Below are 17,103 nucleotides of genomic sequence, written 5' to 3'. Positions count from 1 at the left end.
ATTTCAATGCTGTCAGGAAAAACATGATGGGACTCCTTCATGATAGAGAAAGGAAATTCCTCCTAGAGAAAGGAAAGGCAATGTCAGGTTCGACAATTATTTATTGATATATACCTGAATGATAAGGGGCCTGCCATTGCTTTTCTTTTCTCTACTGCAATGATAAACTATCAATATACATACCACTACACAACTAATGTATTGAACCAATGATAATTTCAATGCTGTCAGGAAAAACATGATGGGACTCCTTCATGATAGAGAAAGGAAAGGCAATGTCAGGTTCGACAATTATTTATTGATATATACCTGAATGATAAGGGGCCTGCCATTGCTTTTCTTTTCTCTACTGCAATGATAAACTATCAATATACATACCACTACACAACTAATGTATTGAACCAATGATAATTTCAATGCTGTCAGGAAAAACATGATGGGACTCCTTCATGATAGAGAAAGGAAAGGCAATGTCAGGTTCGACAATTATTTATTGATATATACCTGAATGATAAGGGGCCTGCCATTGCTTTTCTTTTCTCTACTGCAATGATAAACTATCAATATACATACCACTACACAACTAATGTATTGAACCAATGATAATTTCAATGCTGTCAGGAAAAACATGATGGGACTCCTTCATGATAGAGAAAGGAAATTCCTCCTAGAGAAAGGAAAGGCAATGTCAGGTTCGACAATTATTTATTGATATATACGTGAATAATAAAGGGGCCTGCCATTGCTTTTCTTTTCTGCACTACAATGATAAACTATCAATATACATACCACAACACCATTTTCAAGAGACTACCAGTATAATTAGTGTTAGTACATAGTTCATCATAATGAATTTCCACTAAGTGAACTCATTCACAATCAATCTTACTCTAAGTGGAGCTGTGCGACGAGTTTAAATCGTCCACTGCCAGTTGCACTGCTGATACCTGATTTCCAGCACGCGATCCATGCATTCTTCAGTTTCGTGACGTTATAGTCCGCCAACTTATACTCATGATACATTGATACTGTTAGCTCAAATTTGATTGTACTTTGTTGCATTTTCTTAGCGGGCGAAGGCGTCAAAGGGCAATACATTTATATAGTATTCTATTCTACGCTTTCCTTGGCACTATTGAGTTTATCATTGGTTCATTTATTTATTTATTTAAATTCCGCCGAAAACAGCACACATTGACCTATTACATCGGAGTTTCATAAAAATTTCGACTATAAACGAACGCAAACAGTGCGTTTGTATATAAACGAACGATCATGCCCTGGATAAGGGAAACTAACCCAGGAGGGACTCGAACTCGCGTCCTCATGCTTAGTAGGCCTAGGGCTTTACCCCGTCGCCACTGAGGTGGACGTTTATTATATTGTTTAATCTATTATTTGATGTGCATACATTCCAAGACGTTATGCTAGCTATTTCAGTCAAATTAACAGGAGCTACACTTATCGTCAAGTACTTTGCGCAGTTTCAGAATTGTTCATTAGCAGTTATTACTTCACCATCACATCTCCATCGACTATGACATGTTCCGATGGCCACACAATTAAAGAGCCTCCAACTGGATGTGAATGCTCATTTCCAAATTGTGTGAACATGAATCAAATGTTTCCCACTAGGGGTCCGATGATCCTCCATTAGAGGCGGCATCACACGCCTGTGCCCACTCCAGCCTCTCCCTCCCCTCCACTCTCCCACCCCCTCGCCACCCTTCCCTCTTCCAATCACTCCATGCCCTCCCGGGACATAATATTGCTCAATAGCCTCTCAACGCCCAATTCACATTCCCCAATCTCTATGAGCCTTCCCTCATCCCTTCGCCTTTAAATTGCTCAGTCTGCTCGCAGTTCAAAAGGCTTTCTCTCCATTTTTTCCATGGCTTTCGGCTCCCTCACGATTCAAAGAAAACGCATTCAAGAAATGTCGAACGGATTTTTTTGAGCGCGAGAATAGAAAGTGTGCGATGAAAAACTTCAGAAATAGGGATTGAGTATCGTCGAGAATCATCGACAAATCATTGGCCAAAGACTTGAGTTTGAGCGTTTTGAGATGGCCAAATAAGTATAAACGGATATATCATATCGATTGTTGACGAGTTCACTTTGTGTAAATTCATTGTAATAAGGTACGAACAGCTGTAGTAATTTTCCACACTATTGTATTCGTTCAAACGGTTTCAACGTTTTCACGTCATTACCAAGAGCTGTCTGTCTGATTACCTAGAGCTGTCGGAAATTTTATTTTCAATTTTTTTCAAAAAGGAATTCAGACAGCTCTTGATAATTACGAGTAAACGTTTAAATTGGTTGAGCAAATAAAATAGTGTGGAAAAATACTGCAGCTGTTTGTATCATATTAACGGATATAACTTTTTTCTTCGACAAGTCAGCGCCGAGGTCTCAATGGCTCTAAAGACCCGAATAGTAACTACGTCAAAGAGAATCCCTTCTCATCCTCTGTTCAAGTGGAAATAATTACAGCAAGCGGTTGGCACTGCTCACGGTGCAAACAAAACAATTCATCATATTTCTCGCTGATTGAGGAATTTTCAACAGACTGAAGGTTTAAATAAAAAACGACCTGTTGAAATAATCAAAGGAGACTAAAAGATCATACTAATAATTATTCTCGGACAAATATCAAAAATTATCACAATCTAAAGATAATTTACTATGATTGGAGCTCTGCGACGAATTGTTCAAAATTTCCACTAACCTATACACCGCTGAAACCAAAAGGCCTGATTGCAAGATATATTAACACGAACGACCTAATGTTTAAATGTATGAACGCGTGAATGAACACAAAATGCACCCTGTAACCACCCAACACAAGAGGATAACCAGGGGGAAACGAGATCGAATATCAGGCCAAAAGCCACAAGAAGAGGAGGAAAGCTCAAGGAACCCCACGTTTGGCAAACGAAGTATAGCAAAGTAGATCGGATAATGTCAAATAAAGAGATGCGATGGCCTCTAGAAGTAGCAGAGGTACGCCAGGCGAGCCACCCTAAATTCACTCACTCAATCTGTGATACAACCCGAAGGTTAGTTTGGGTAATTGAGGGTAGAGATAAACACAAACTATGCCACAGGTGAGTGATATCACAGATTCAGGGCTGGGGGCAGTTCTTTTTCCCTGGACTAACTTGCATTTTGAGGATTCTTTTTTGGGAGTGCCCGAAGGTCTCACCGGGGATATGAAACTGGGACCCTCTGATCAGCAGCCCACGCTTACACACTGGACTACCACGCCCCTCCTCTGTCTTTATCATAATGTAAAAAAAACCTTGCAACTTCCACTTCACCTTCGGCTACAACTTCCGATCTGGTTCGTAAAATATTGGCCCATCAGCTGAAACCGGTCGTTTAAATAATACAAAACAGCGGAAGGAACTATTTTTTCCGTCGTAATTGAGGGTTCTATCCACCACGTTAGAGCTTGAAGTTTTCATTTCATGGAAAATATTCCATTAAAAACCAATATACTACTAATAATGGAAATTAACAACAGTAGGCACATAAAAATCCTTGGGTGCAGGGGCAGTCTCCGCATCAGCAGCATTGACCACAAAAAAATAATTAGAAAAGAATAGGTAGCCTTCGAAACTGTAAGCTGAAGAAGAGTTTTTCAAATCAAATGAATGGATAAGGTGATAAACCAGGGGCAGATTCAGCATCCATTTGGGGTGGACGTCATGACCTTGGTCTGAGGAGTATGAAATACCTCCTGGAGAGAGGGGCATTTTTACAGTAGGGAGGGCTACGCTCTACTTTAAATAGAACTCAAACATCTTTAATGTTTGACACTTGTAGTCATGCATTAGCATATACACCCCCTTTACAACGATACTAAAGATGTCGAAAAAGTAATAACTAAAAATATTTGATAAAATTTGAGGGGGGCATGGCTCATGTAACTCCCCCCCCCCCCCGAAATCTGCCCCTGTAATAAATATTTTGATACACAAAGGAACAGGAAGAATGGCCGTTGAGAGCATCATTGGACAAGAAAGGGTGCGGTGAGTAAGTTATGTCATGAGACACAATCATGTAAATAAGGGATAAATTGCAGGAAATATCCCATAATGATGGCCGAAGACACCATGTCAGACTATAGAGATACGAAAAAGAAGAACCATCGGAAGTACAAGAACAGTCGTGAGATTGGGGAAACAATGTAACTCTGCGAAATGCTTTCCTGTCTTTTTGTTACGCTATGCATGCATGTCTTAATAATTATGGTTCCATTCCCCCTACCAAATGCCCTAATGATTTTCACAAAATTTACCTACTTTTTAGGCATTAATAATAAGGATATAAACAATAAAGAAGCAAATTACGGTAAGCACTATAGTTTCGGTCGTTTAAAAATACTTCCGACCGTGTCTGGGGCTTCACCGAAGACGCAGGTTTGCAGATGCTTCTTCCTTCAGGGGGTAAGTTTTTTAGCTTTGTAGGGTTGAACTAGACAAAAGGTACAGACGATCACTTGATTACGAAATATCTCAGGGGATTAATATTTATCTAACACCCTAAACCCAATCCATAATACTATCATTCTCGCCTTAGCTAACTCTTTTTGAGAACTTCTTGGATTTAAGTTTTGGCTTGTCCAATTGTGTATTTGACTATTGTTTGGTGAGTAAAATAACGAATTAGGCCGAAGTTGAAAAAAAAATGGGATATCATTTGATTCTTCCACCACCATTAATAGCAGTAAAGTATAAAAATTAAAATTTACTTGAAAAAATATTTCCCTACACCCAAGAACTATATATGATAATAATGACAGTAATATTGAAACTTGAAAACCCCGCACTGTTTACTTAGTTCTTCATGATATAAACGAAAAAGAGCAATGGATCAAATGCTGAACCACTTTTTTAAATTTATTCAGCGTTGGCATCCCAATAATATCCGATAAAATCTGAACTAACAGACAGCATCCGAAGAAAAATTCCATAGGAGTACTAAACACCCCTTAAATTTGGATTTTAGTAAAGGTATATGGTTTGATTCTCCCTATCGTGTGCCCTGTTGATGTTTACAAAATTTACCTTCTTTTTACGCATCGCTAGATAAATAAACAATGAAAAAGCAAAATAAGGTAGGTACCATAGATGCAGCCGTTGAAAAATACTTCTGACCGTGTCTGGGATTCCTTCACCGAATAGCTTTGCAGACAGTTCTTTATACTGAAATACTTGCAGTTTCAATTTCCATATTGAAATAAATGTTTTCAACTTTCAATTTGCAACTGAAATAGCAAGTTTAAATTTCCGGATTTTATTATTCCTCCGCGATTGGTCGCATGACTTGTACCTTAAGCAGAATGGCATTATTCCTTTCCGTTTTTCCTATTCATCTAAATCAAATAAAAATCGTGATGCCGACAAGGAGAACGACATGGATGAAGTAGGTGTATCTGAAAGCGGTTAGGTCGGACGCAGAGTTGCAGCAAAACCAATCTCCACAGAGCTGACAGCCAACGATCGTTTCACCCTCAGAAATCACAATCCGAGAATGACGCCGATTAAGGAACCAAAATGTCTTCCCCCGCTCACGACAACGTCACAAAAGGAACGACAAGGCAGTGAACCCCGTCCCACTCCTCCGCCTTGACGCAAGTTAGTATATAATTTACCCCAAGTTTATTTTTCCCCATTCTCTGCGACACGTGTTGACACACAATTCCGCGCTCGTAAACGTTGATGTCCCACGATTGTTGCCGAGGAAAAAATCCTGGCGACTTTGGGACGCGAACGGCTTGGACCGGCTTCAAGGGGGAGGCACGGTCGGGGTGGAAAAGGCTCGTTGTGAGCACTCCACACATCTCCAGGGCCGATTGTCGTCCCCTCACCCGGCAGGCGACTTCCGGCCCGCCCCACACCAAAAGGATTTTTCAATTGCCTCCGAGCGCCTTTTGTGTCCCGCGGAAAACTGCTCTCCCATTCAGCGGCGAGGAGCCGCGTGGGTCGCTGCCGTCGGAGGGCCACCTCAGCGCGGCCCGCCTTCCTCCTACCGAGACGAAACCTATTCTCTCCGGCTATTCGCCTCACTTGACATCTGCGGGTGTAAAACAACTACATGCTCCAGTCACAATGAGGTGGGATAAACCGTTCGTAAACATTTTCACAAGGCAATTGACTCGCACAATCTCTGTGGTTTTGGAAGTAAAAAATATTCTGTCTCGCAGTCTTCCGTGTTCTTGATTCACCTTCCGGGTTTTCACCGTGTTGTTTGTCATAGGTTGACATTTGACTTACGCCAACCTTTGACAAACAACGCGGCAAAAACCCGGAAGATGGAGATATCAACGAATAAAAAATACAGTAATTGGAGGCCATACGCTGTACGGGTTCTCCGCAGGATCAACTGGCCCATTTCTGCTGTCGTTTCGATGGTCTACTTGTCCAGAATGGTATCTCTTCTCAGATTCGTTCTCTTTCTCAGGTATTAATGTATATTGGACCCTGCGAAGGGAAACAATAAATTCTAGCGATATGTCTCTATAGACATCAACTCGTGTAAAACAGCTATATGCTCGAATTACAATGAGGAGGTATTGATGCTCTAGAAAAATATACCCAATGCAATTAACACATACTTCATGTCTGTTGGTTCGGCAGTTAAGGAAATATACTCAGTGAAGATTATACGCCTTTTAGAATAGGGGCTCCTCACAGGATAAACTGGTCCTTCCCTCTGTTTTATTTGGTAGTAAAAATACTATTAATAGAGGCTATACTCCATTTAGTGCGAGGGTTTTCCACAGGATCGACTGGTCCTTTCCTGCCAACGTTTCGATAACCGATTTGTCCATCTTCATCTGGCTAAATTTGTATCTAATCCTGAGAAGGGAAGAATGACCGTTTCAATCCTACCCTCAGGTGTGAATGATACCCATTCCTCCCACTCCATGGTTTCTTTCTCATTCAACATATGTTGGTGTAAAACAATATCTGGCTTCAATCATAATGAGATGCCGTCGATTTTTAATAAACATTTTCCAAGAGGTTCTCCTTAGGGCCAAGTGGGCCCTTTCTGTCGCCTCACTGCGGGATGAAATCGTAAAAAAGCTAGGGAACAACCCGATTTTCAACCCTTTTCAACCCTTTTTTCCGACTGGAAATGAAAAATCATCATGTTATAGTAATCACGTGATCCAATGCTAAATTTTCTATATCTGCTAAGAAATTCGATGAATCGCAGTCTATCAAGACAAAATAAATGCGATGAATTTTTTCTGTGAACGATATTTGCGAAATATCAAAAAGTTATTTTTTCTAGCGATGGAACATCGCAAATAGTTTTTAAGGATACTACTCTGGGTAACATTAAGCTAATTATTTTAGAGTCAGTTGGAGTTCATTTTTAACGTGGCCAAAGTTAAGTGGTATGGTAAATCATCCCTATTACCTCTCAGGTTATTTTTGAGAGGGGGGCGCCGAAATGTTGTTCAGTTACACTAGAACAATGTCTAGAACCGGCCCTTATACGAGTATACAATTGCAGTGGCTAATGAAGCACTGCTATAATTATACAAAGTTTTCTTAACACTTGGGGTTAGTTACCCTTTTCCTAGCTGAAATGTCACATTGAAGAAGGGTTGAGAACGACGATAGGAGAACTGCAACTAAAACCCCTGTACATCCTCTCTTCCTGCTCAGTTTAACACAATAGGAATCAAGTGAAATTTTTATAAACAATCTGAACGACCACGGCTTACCCCCATTTTAGTTTACTTCCCGAGTGTGCCCTTGCTACTCATGATAAAGTTTACCTCTAAGGACCACTATACAGGGTGGAGAAAAATTAGGTCACGAAATTCTAAACATGAATAGTTCATGCCAATAAGAATCAGAATTACTAGTGATGTTTAGGTCGAAAAAGCACCATTTTTAAACTACAGAAACTTTGACCCAAGGTTTCCGATTTGCAGCGAGTTTGTTCTGTTGCCGTATGCCTTGAATATATCGCGATCTCCAGCAGGCAAAGCTTTCCCGATAAGGAGCTCGCCGACGCCTCTGGGGAGAGAATGGGGTTGGAAGGAATGGGGTAGGGAAATCCAACGCCGTCATTAAGGCGACGTGAGCCACGGCTAGCGAAAGTATTATTTGTTAGGCCTAAGGAAGAGGCAGAGTTTTCTATGGAGAAGGAAAATTGTTCAATCCTTCGGTAGAAAGGGTAGCTGATGTCAGTTGGAACCGAACTCACTAATGAAGTTTATAATAATAACAATAATTTCGTTTATTTTCGTGGGCACTGAGGCCCGTGGGAAAATAAATGTACAGCTTTTTACATTTTCAGCATTAGTAGATAAATAGAAGAAAAGAAGTAAGTAAATAGAATTACAGACAAATGCAACCACTGCAGATCGCCAAGGGCATGAAAAAAATTCAGCAAAACAATATTTTCAAAAATAGAAAAAATCGCACTTAGATATAACAGACTAATTACAAGAAACTAAGGTGATAATTCGTTATGAAAATAGTGCCAAACAAACAATATTTAAAAAACAAAGTATTAGGATAACACTGTGATTCAGAAAAATTCTAAACTTAGTTAACCATTTATTCACATGTGTATTTGTGGTCGTACGTGTCACCCATCCGAAGCGTACGTGTCATCCATCCCCCGACACCATGGCTCACACCGGAAATTAAACTGAAGATAAAAGAAAGAGATGGTACTCGAGCAATGTTTCGGCGATATAAAGTTCCGGCTGCTCTCACTAGATACAAAACCCTGCGCAACCAAGTGAAGTGTATGATACACAATGCAAAAAAGATTTATTTCAAACGTACTCTAGGAAAAAATGGCGATCCTAAATCTATGTGGAAATCTATCCGTAATCTCGGAATCTTACCTCCTAAAACCAATAACAATATCTTAAATATCCATCCAGATGTCCTCAAAAATCAGTTTGTCAAAAGTGAACCGCAAATATCCCTCGAACCTCTAATTTAGATCGAAAACGCACCATTTTTAAACTACAGTAACTTTAAGCCAAACGCTCCGATTGGCCGCGAGTTTGTCTTGTTGCCTGATGCTCTAGACAAAGGCAAATGCAGGCAAAGCATTCGAAGTCATTAGTTGTCCAGAGCACCCAATAAAAGTGCAAATTCGCGGTCAATCGGAAAGCTTGGCTCAAAATTTCTTCAGTTTAAAAATGTTGTTTTTTTGACCTTAACATCATAGGCAATTTTGGTTCCTATTGGCAACAGCAATCCAGGGTTTAAATTTCGTGACACAATTTTTCTCTAAGCTTTACATCTTCGCAATGGGTCCACTGCTTACGTGTTAGAGGATTATTGCTGGGAAAAGTACATCCGCATCTCCAGGAATGAAAAGAACGTCGCTCGGTCCGTGAAATGCGTTTCGCGTCCTCCTCCGCGCATATTTACGAGCACCAAAGAGGCAATCCACCACACCACAACGAGGCCGCCTCTTCCGCTCCCTCTCCGTACCCAGCCACCGCACCCCCTGCACCATTGGACGCGCCGCTCCCTCCCCCCAACCCCTCTCCCCACCCATTCTTCCCCCACTCCCCCTCCCACCATCCGGCGAAAAAAATACGCAGGCCTCACTCGCTTTCAATGCTCTCCGCGAATCTGAATGAGAAGAGAGGTGGTCGCACTACACTGTCATTAATTATTCCACAGTTTTTTTTTCTTTTTGCAAATTGAATGCGATGAAACGGCCGAGTATTCCGCATTCTTCGATCATGTAAACAATGAGTGCGTTGCTAGGGCAACGCACTGTTCCCAGCATCACAAATTTTTCATGAGGATTCGTAAGGAGCTTGTACTGTACCACTAGCGTCACAGGCTTCATGAGCCTCGTAGCGCATGAGCTAGACGAAGCAACTAGTTCGAAATCGTGTCATGAATTGGCTCATCAGGTGAAATAAATACAGAGTTACGTCAGTGGTCTGCATGGTCTCTACACATGGCATCTGATGAATTTTTGCCATACTTCTATGATAATATTCTCAGCTGTACGTGGGATGCTTTACGTAGAATACTCTCTTCACCTGTGCAGCAGCACTATTTCTTATTTGCTTCATCCATCGCTGGTAACTCAACTACTCAGGTAGCAAAACACTATCATCCCTTCAAGCTTTTTGTTTTAAAATTACATAGATGAGTTCACCAAATGAGATACTCCGTTTGAAGAGAAAGTTTTACCACGTTTTATTTATTCACTTCCGGGAAAAAACTTGCAACACAAATTTCGACCATTTCCATTTTAGCTAGAGGGCTGAAATTTTCAGGGTAGCTCAGAAATGAATGACCATGTAATTTTCTCATACCATTACCATGATCGAAATAGTATCTAGAGTAATATTCAGAAATAAAAATTGAAGATTAGTTCCATAAGAGGCCACCGAAATCCAATTGCATTCGCATTCACTATTAGACAAGGATGATATCTTTTAACAAGCAAGCATTAATTTTATAATCCTATATGCGCACCACTTTTTTAGCTTGTATACCTGGAATGTTATTTTAAAACTTTTTCATCGACCATACATAAAATATTTAATAATTAAAAGTAGCAGTAGACCGTCGTTTTCTTCTCCTTCATGAAACGTTTTTTCATGAAAACTGTTATTTTTATTCTGTAATATTATTTTAGATTTGCAGACTTCTTGTGTAGCTTAACGGAAAAGTTGGCAATCCCGAGCGCTGCCGTAGGAGGGGACTCCTCAAGTGTGCGGATGCAGCACCTGCGCTCATTCCCTTTCCTGGTCCACACTCGAGGGGAGCATTCGTGCAGCAACTCTCAATCAAAACATTTTCAGATTATTCCACTTCCCCAGATACGAAGATAAGGTAAGGCTAGTATAACATCCGACAAAGATTTTTCTTGATAACCTCTGATTTCTGCTGCGTAAAACTGATCTCGCAGAAAGGAAGTGTACCTATGTGTTCTAAGTTGTAGTTCTATCGTCGTCCCCAATCCTTCATTTTTCCGTTATTATTTATTATTCATAGATATCTTATTATTCCAGCTTTTAAAAGGAGATTAAAAGCAGGGAGCTTAACCTGTGCGAGGCATTCCAGCTCGCTTTGGTTTATCTTTGGAGAACCGAAAAAGTAAATTTTATGATCTTTTAAATAAATACGTAACCATACTTCCCACGATTGTCAAAAATAAAAGAGACTTAGATTTCATACGAGAAAAAGAATTATTTCATGCTTTATTGTATCAATTCTCATATTTCTAAATAATAAATTTATTAAATTTACCACTAAATTTATTATTTATTAATTTATTTTTAAATTATATTGTTATTCTTCAAAAGCTAAATGAAGCTGGAGGCAGACACGGCGTAATGTTTATATTTTCTTGTTAATCGGCATGTGTAAATTGGTAATAACGCAGTAAGTATAAGGTATTTTATTTTTTTTAAACCGTTGCGATATAAGAATGAATCAACTATAAGCGTAAATGAAGCAACTGCAATACATAACTAACAATGGTGTCCTTGCGTCAGACCCGAAACGGAAGGGAAACATGTGTAACGACGAAAAATTCTACCTCATTCAACCATTTCCTTGTAATTTTCTAATAAAAAAACTCGCCCACTTTTTATAAGTTGGAGGCGTCATTCGAATTTCGGTTATTAACTCGTTCGGAGATGACCAATCACTGATGGAAAGAGTCGCCCACAAGAGATAAAACAACAACTAATCACGGGAGACCGAGAAATAGATGAGATCCGATGACCCGCTCGACAAAAGTGAAGAATGCGCATGCTCAACTTATATACGAAGGGGTTAAGTCCTGTTGGTTAAGAAAAATGGAAAAATAAGTGTCTCTATATTTTTAAACCACGATCACGATCGATCCATTATAAATTAAGGAGGGAGCTCACTCCTGTTGCCCACTACAGATCTCGGATAAAGACGATAGTGACAGACATCAGTGAACAACAGTCAGTTCAACATGCTCCAATTCCACGAGGTTTCTCAAAAATCTGCCGATGCGTGCGAGTAGGATCCGAGCCGCCGTGATTGGCGTGCGTCGCGCAGCTGGCATGCAAATCGCGCGCGCTCGCCTTTTCTCCCGCGATCGGGCGCGACCCGGCCTCTTCCGGCCACGTGGCCGATCCGGCGCGGCGTCGCCGCCACGTGCCCGGGGTCGCAATGCTATTCATCGCGCACATGCCGTAATGAAGCTGGGGGCGGAGTAGCGGCAGGTGCGACCGGGGGCAGCAGGGAGAGGAATCTTCTCGCATCGAGAGACGTCCGCCTCCTCGGGCCCTTTCAAAGGAGGAGAAGGAATCGTTTGGAGGAGTGTTCGGAGATGAACACGTCACTTAGATTCGCGACTGCCTGCTGCCGATTGTGGTCACGTCGTGTGGGACGAGGGAAATCACACCCGGAGAAAAAAACTCTCTCCCTCTCTCTCTTCGGGGGATATTTTTTTACCTTGCCGTGTCGCCCTTTCCGGAAGTACAAATTTTCGGCTTCCGTTGCCGAAGAAGGCCTGGTCGAATAAGACCCTATGTTTGCTCCTGCACCCCCTCTTGTCGTGCAGTTGCACCTTTACAATTGTGGCACATTGAATTTTTCGTTGGCTGATGCTCCATGGCTAACGGTACTCGGCCGCGTTTGTCGTCTTCTCGTCCGATAACCGTCAAGAGGCTGGCCGGCGCGGCGGGGCAGATGATGCTGCATCAGAGAGGTACATTTCTGTTCAGGCTATTGTCTGCCATTTCAAAGAGGGGAATATATATTTTAATTGGGGAAAATATTTTTTCGGTTTGCATTAAAATGCAGTCCACCTCCAAAAACTATCAATTTGGTCTCGAGGATGTCATAAAAATCGAACCAATTTTTTTTCAACAAATACCTTTTTTTAACAAAAGTCGACATGAATGGCTTTCCTCGTTATCGGGCGTAAAACATTTAAAATTTGTTTTCAAAATGAGCATATTTGTTGCAGTCACTTTGATTAGGTTAATAGTTAATCTTTCAATGCAAAGGTCACTGAATCGACGATACAAAAAATAGGAGAATACAATGTCTATTGAGAAATATAACCTCGGGGATATTCACTCCCTGCTTTCTTCCATCGCTGGCTTGGGTCGCGCTCCCAACCCTTCGCCAGGTCCTTTCGAAAAGGGGTGCGCTCGCTCGAACGAGGGTAAAGGCTATGAGGTGGGAAATTGGGTGTACATGGATGGTTTGCCCTGTGGTGACTGATAATTCGGTCTTCCGAATCCATGGGAGATAATGCAACGAAAGATTTGCCCTCACGGACAAAATATGGAATAGATTTTAGAATAGAATAGATAGATAGAATAGATGGAGAAATTTTTGCCCCTACTCACAATTAAAACGCTATGGAAAGACAGGCTATATAACACTAAATGTTTGTTACTTCATGAAAAGCATCTGATAAATATTGAGACTCATCGCAAAGAGTTAAATGCGTCTATTTATATCTTTCTGTGCATATTTTAGAAGAATTCTTTTCGTCAAATTCCAGGTTCCAGATACCTAAGGATTCTAAGGGTAATATAGGGGATGGTAACGCGAGAAGAACTACGCTTGGATTCTCAGCAAAGTATCATAGATATGCTGGTATGAAAAACAATGTGGCATTAAGGCCACTATAAAAGTAAAACTAAAAGCCTTAATAAAATCTCGATGAGATGCATGTTGTTATTACAATACCTCAACTTATCTAAGCACTTATTTATAGTATCAAGAAGTTTGGGAGTACCTGCTTTCACGTATGCATTCAGCTTTCTCAGAAGAAAAGGAAGAAGAACTATCACACCAAGTCAGCGTCTTGATGGCACGTTTCGTCCCCGCACAGTAGCATAAATAGTGCTATCATGAATGCAATACCAAAGGGCTATGGTCAATCTTGCCAATAGCAGGAAAGGCTAAGGAGCTGATGGAATAAATGCTTTCATACAAATCCAATTTATAAATCTATTTAAACAATTCTTTCTGCATCAGTTTTTCCAATACTGTAATTACAATGACAATTCTTACCGTTCAAAGGTACAGAGGTCTCCTGCTCCTTCAACAATTATTCATCCATGCGACTGCTATTCCACTACTGAGGCTCGAATCTTGCACATTATCTTTTCCTGTTAAATAGATAAAAAAAAATTTAAATACGCCTGTCAAGACAATATCAGAATCATAGAATCACAAAATCGAGAGCAAAACAATTCATTCTAAACATATTTTACACATGGGATACCTCTTCCCTATTTTTTATGAGATACCGCTTCCGTATTGTTTTAGAGAATTTGAGTCACCCTATGTAAATGAAGTATTGCGAAACAGAGAGCATGAAGAAAGCACCTGTAATTCTCCTATTAAATGGCCTCTTTTGTAGAATCAGAATCGAATACCACTGATGCACTGATGATGGCACATCTTACTTAAAAAGTACGAGACTAGTTCTAACCATCCTTGCTTGCATTTGATGGAGGCCGAACATACCGTCGCGAGTATCCAGCCACTCAGTGGCGTCACTCGGAAAACAGCTCTAATGCCTCTCCTCATTATGCCACGCACCACCGCACAGGTGACTTTTATGAAGCATCCATATCATCATATTATGCTAGCTTCACTGAAGACCATCCCCTCCTGATAGTGATAGCTCAAGTATACTTTGAGCTATCATAAACACACTGACTAAATGCTAATCGCGTCTTTTTGATGAGTTCACAGAATCTGATTCCACTTGTAAAATTCTACTCAAGGATATAATAGAAAATTAGCATAATTCTACTGCTCACAAATTTATATTAGCCGACGTAAATACTCGGGTTTCGATACTATTATGTCACCATCAGGTCTGCTGAACCATAAAATTTGAGGACAGTAAAATTTTGCTTAATTTTACTTACAGTTTAGCATGCTTCAACAAATATCGCCTGACAAGATTTAAACCCTCCTCCAATTAATTGCTCGCGGACTGTTATCTTGTGCATTGCAATTTCAACAGCAGGCATGCGAGCAAGACGCTAAGCGGTGGTCCCTTGGTCCCTTCCGTTAGGTGCAAGCTAATATCGACGCCTTTTTTCTCTCAGCCTCTCCTTCCTTACACTCCGTTGAAGGCGCACTGAACCTAAATTCTTTCTCCTCCACCAAATTCCATTTCGTCGCCAAAAGAATATTCCGCTAGTAAAGAACTTCTCCAAATGTCCCCACTTCGATCCCCGAGCGTCTCTCTCTTGGAGGGGTGGGGGGCAGCTGCAGGAAGGGGCACGCTACGGAGCTACAGGGAGGACGGGATATGGCAGGGGTTGAGAGGGGCAGGGGGCGGCGGGTGTAATCAGAGCCGTAGAAGGAAGAGGGGAGCGTTTGGAGCAAGTACGTATGTTGAGAATAAGAGGGGATGAGTGCTTGAAGGAGTATTGGGATGTGAGAAGGAAGCTGGCAGGAAATTGGGGGACAACTAGATTGGGGCGATTGAGATGACGGGCTGATGCGAAGAATAACACGATCCACGTCTATTATACTTCGCACCCTCTTGTTATTCGAACGAACCGTTTCCATCTCAACCTCTTCATCGAAGTTTCATGAAAAACTATGAGTCAAAATAATAGATCGAATATGTATATTTATTGTAAACTAAGCGCAAGGCTTCGTGATTCCACAAAATTTATTTCACCGACATATTTTTCACTTACCTTTAAATTTCGTGTTTGATTATTTTTTGATTGAAAATGTCCGCACGCAGTGGGAAAATTTTAAGTACGTCAATCAAGGCAATACTAAAAACATGACATCCACGTGTAGTTCAAGAATTAGCATATAAAAATTGAACACATAAATTGAACATGGTGACGTAACGGTCACTTTCCGTTTGTGCAATATCTAGGCACTCATTTTCTCTGCAGTAATTAAGCTTTGATGCGACACCAAAATAGAAAAATAAACTAACTCAAAGGTGACATTCATATCTGCCAAGTATATACTCAGCATATTATAATAAATTTACAATGCCCCATAATTAAACAAATATATGAAGCAAATACATGAAACAAAACAAAGAAAATTGCAAAAGGTCGCAAAGAAATCGAATAAAGAAGTAATGAAAAGTAGTTATCAGAAAGAGGAGATCGGAGCCAAACTAGTAAATCCTTTCGCGGAGAGATAAAAGGATCAGCATTCTGAGGGAGGGAGTTACGAAGAGGGAAGAGTATCACAATATTCGGAAGAAATCAAAGGTGGTCGTTTTTCGCAAAATTTGTTCAACTTTACCCCCAAATATAGTTTTTACGCGTGGGCCTAGGAAAACAATTCATAAGGTATGCATGCACAAATTATTTCAAAATTTCTAAGCGATGTATCAACTGCCTGGCTAAAAAAAAAATGTCGAAGTTTTCGTCATCTTTTTTCGAATTCGGCCCATTACGCGACGTGAGGGTGAGGGGTCTTTTTGGATGCATGCATTGGAAGAATAAGAGGGGAAGGTAGGGAAACGGTGGAAGGGATTATAGGGGAGATGGATGCGATCCAGGAGCGTGCCAAATGAACACGAGTAAAGGTATTCATCTACATCTCTCATGTTAAATGCGAGTGGCCGAAGGTGCTAAGACACATACCGTTATCCTATACTAAAATACTAAAAAACATTCGGTGCGGGCTATGGGGAAGATATCATAGTCAGAATTCGACCTAGCTCATATTTAAAACCTTTATTGTTCTGGTTAAATCGCATCCGTACTAAAATATAAAGCAAAAACAGTGATTTCCACACTTAAATATGCAATTCCACTCTCGACCATGCCATTATACCAGAGCCATTGCTCTGCTATGCTTGGCTCTGGTATAAATACATGTGAGATTGTGAGTTGAATCACCTAGAGAATGGCATACTAGAGTCGAAACCATGTTCACCAGTGCAGTTGTACATAAAAGTGTGGATATTATTATTTTTGTTTCAAATTTTATCATGGATATATCGCATTTCCACCACGTCATGCCTGAAATGTTTTTATACATTAAATCGCATTCTCATATCCATCCGCTCGGTAAAATATCGTACTGATTGTATCGTTTCTGTCGGAGATGATAATTAGTATGGTTCAAAAGCTAT

At 40.6% G+C, this 17,103-nt stretch overlaps 1 protein-coding gene across 2 annotated transcripts in view; it reads right to left on the bottom strand.

The window, feature by feature from the left end:
• The window catches only part of LOC124170852 (fez family zinc finger protein erm), a 128,455-nt gene that overhangs the window by 53,989 nt on the left and 57,363 nt on the right, over positions 1–17,103 (bottom strand). The window contains exon 3 of one of the 2 annotated variants that reach the window (XM_046549855.1): positions 14,037–14,134. The exons of the other annotated variant lie outside the window; for it this stretch is intronic. The gene's annotated coding sequence lies outside the window, so the exon portion shown is untranslated. The remainder of the gene's footprint in view (positions 1–14,036; positions 14,135–17,103) is intronic. 2 annotated transcript variants of the gene reach the window in all.

The sequence above is a fragment of the Ischnura elegans genome, chromosome X (assembly GCF_921293095.1).
Source record: "Ischnura elegans chromosome X, ioIscEleg1.1, whole genome shotgun sequence".
NCBI classification, from domain to species: Eukaryota; Metazoa; Arthropoda; class Insecta; order Odonata; family Coenagrionidae; genus Ischnura; species Ischnura elegans.
Note: the sequence above shows the minus strand (reverse complement) of the source record. Positions and strands in the feature narration are given on the sequence as shown.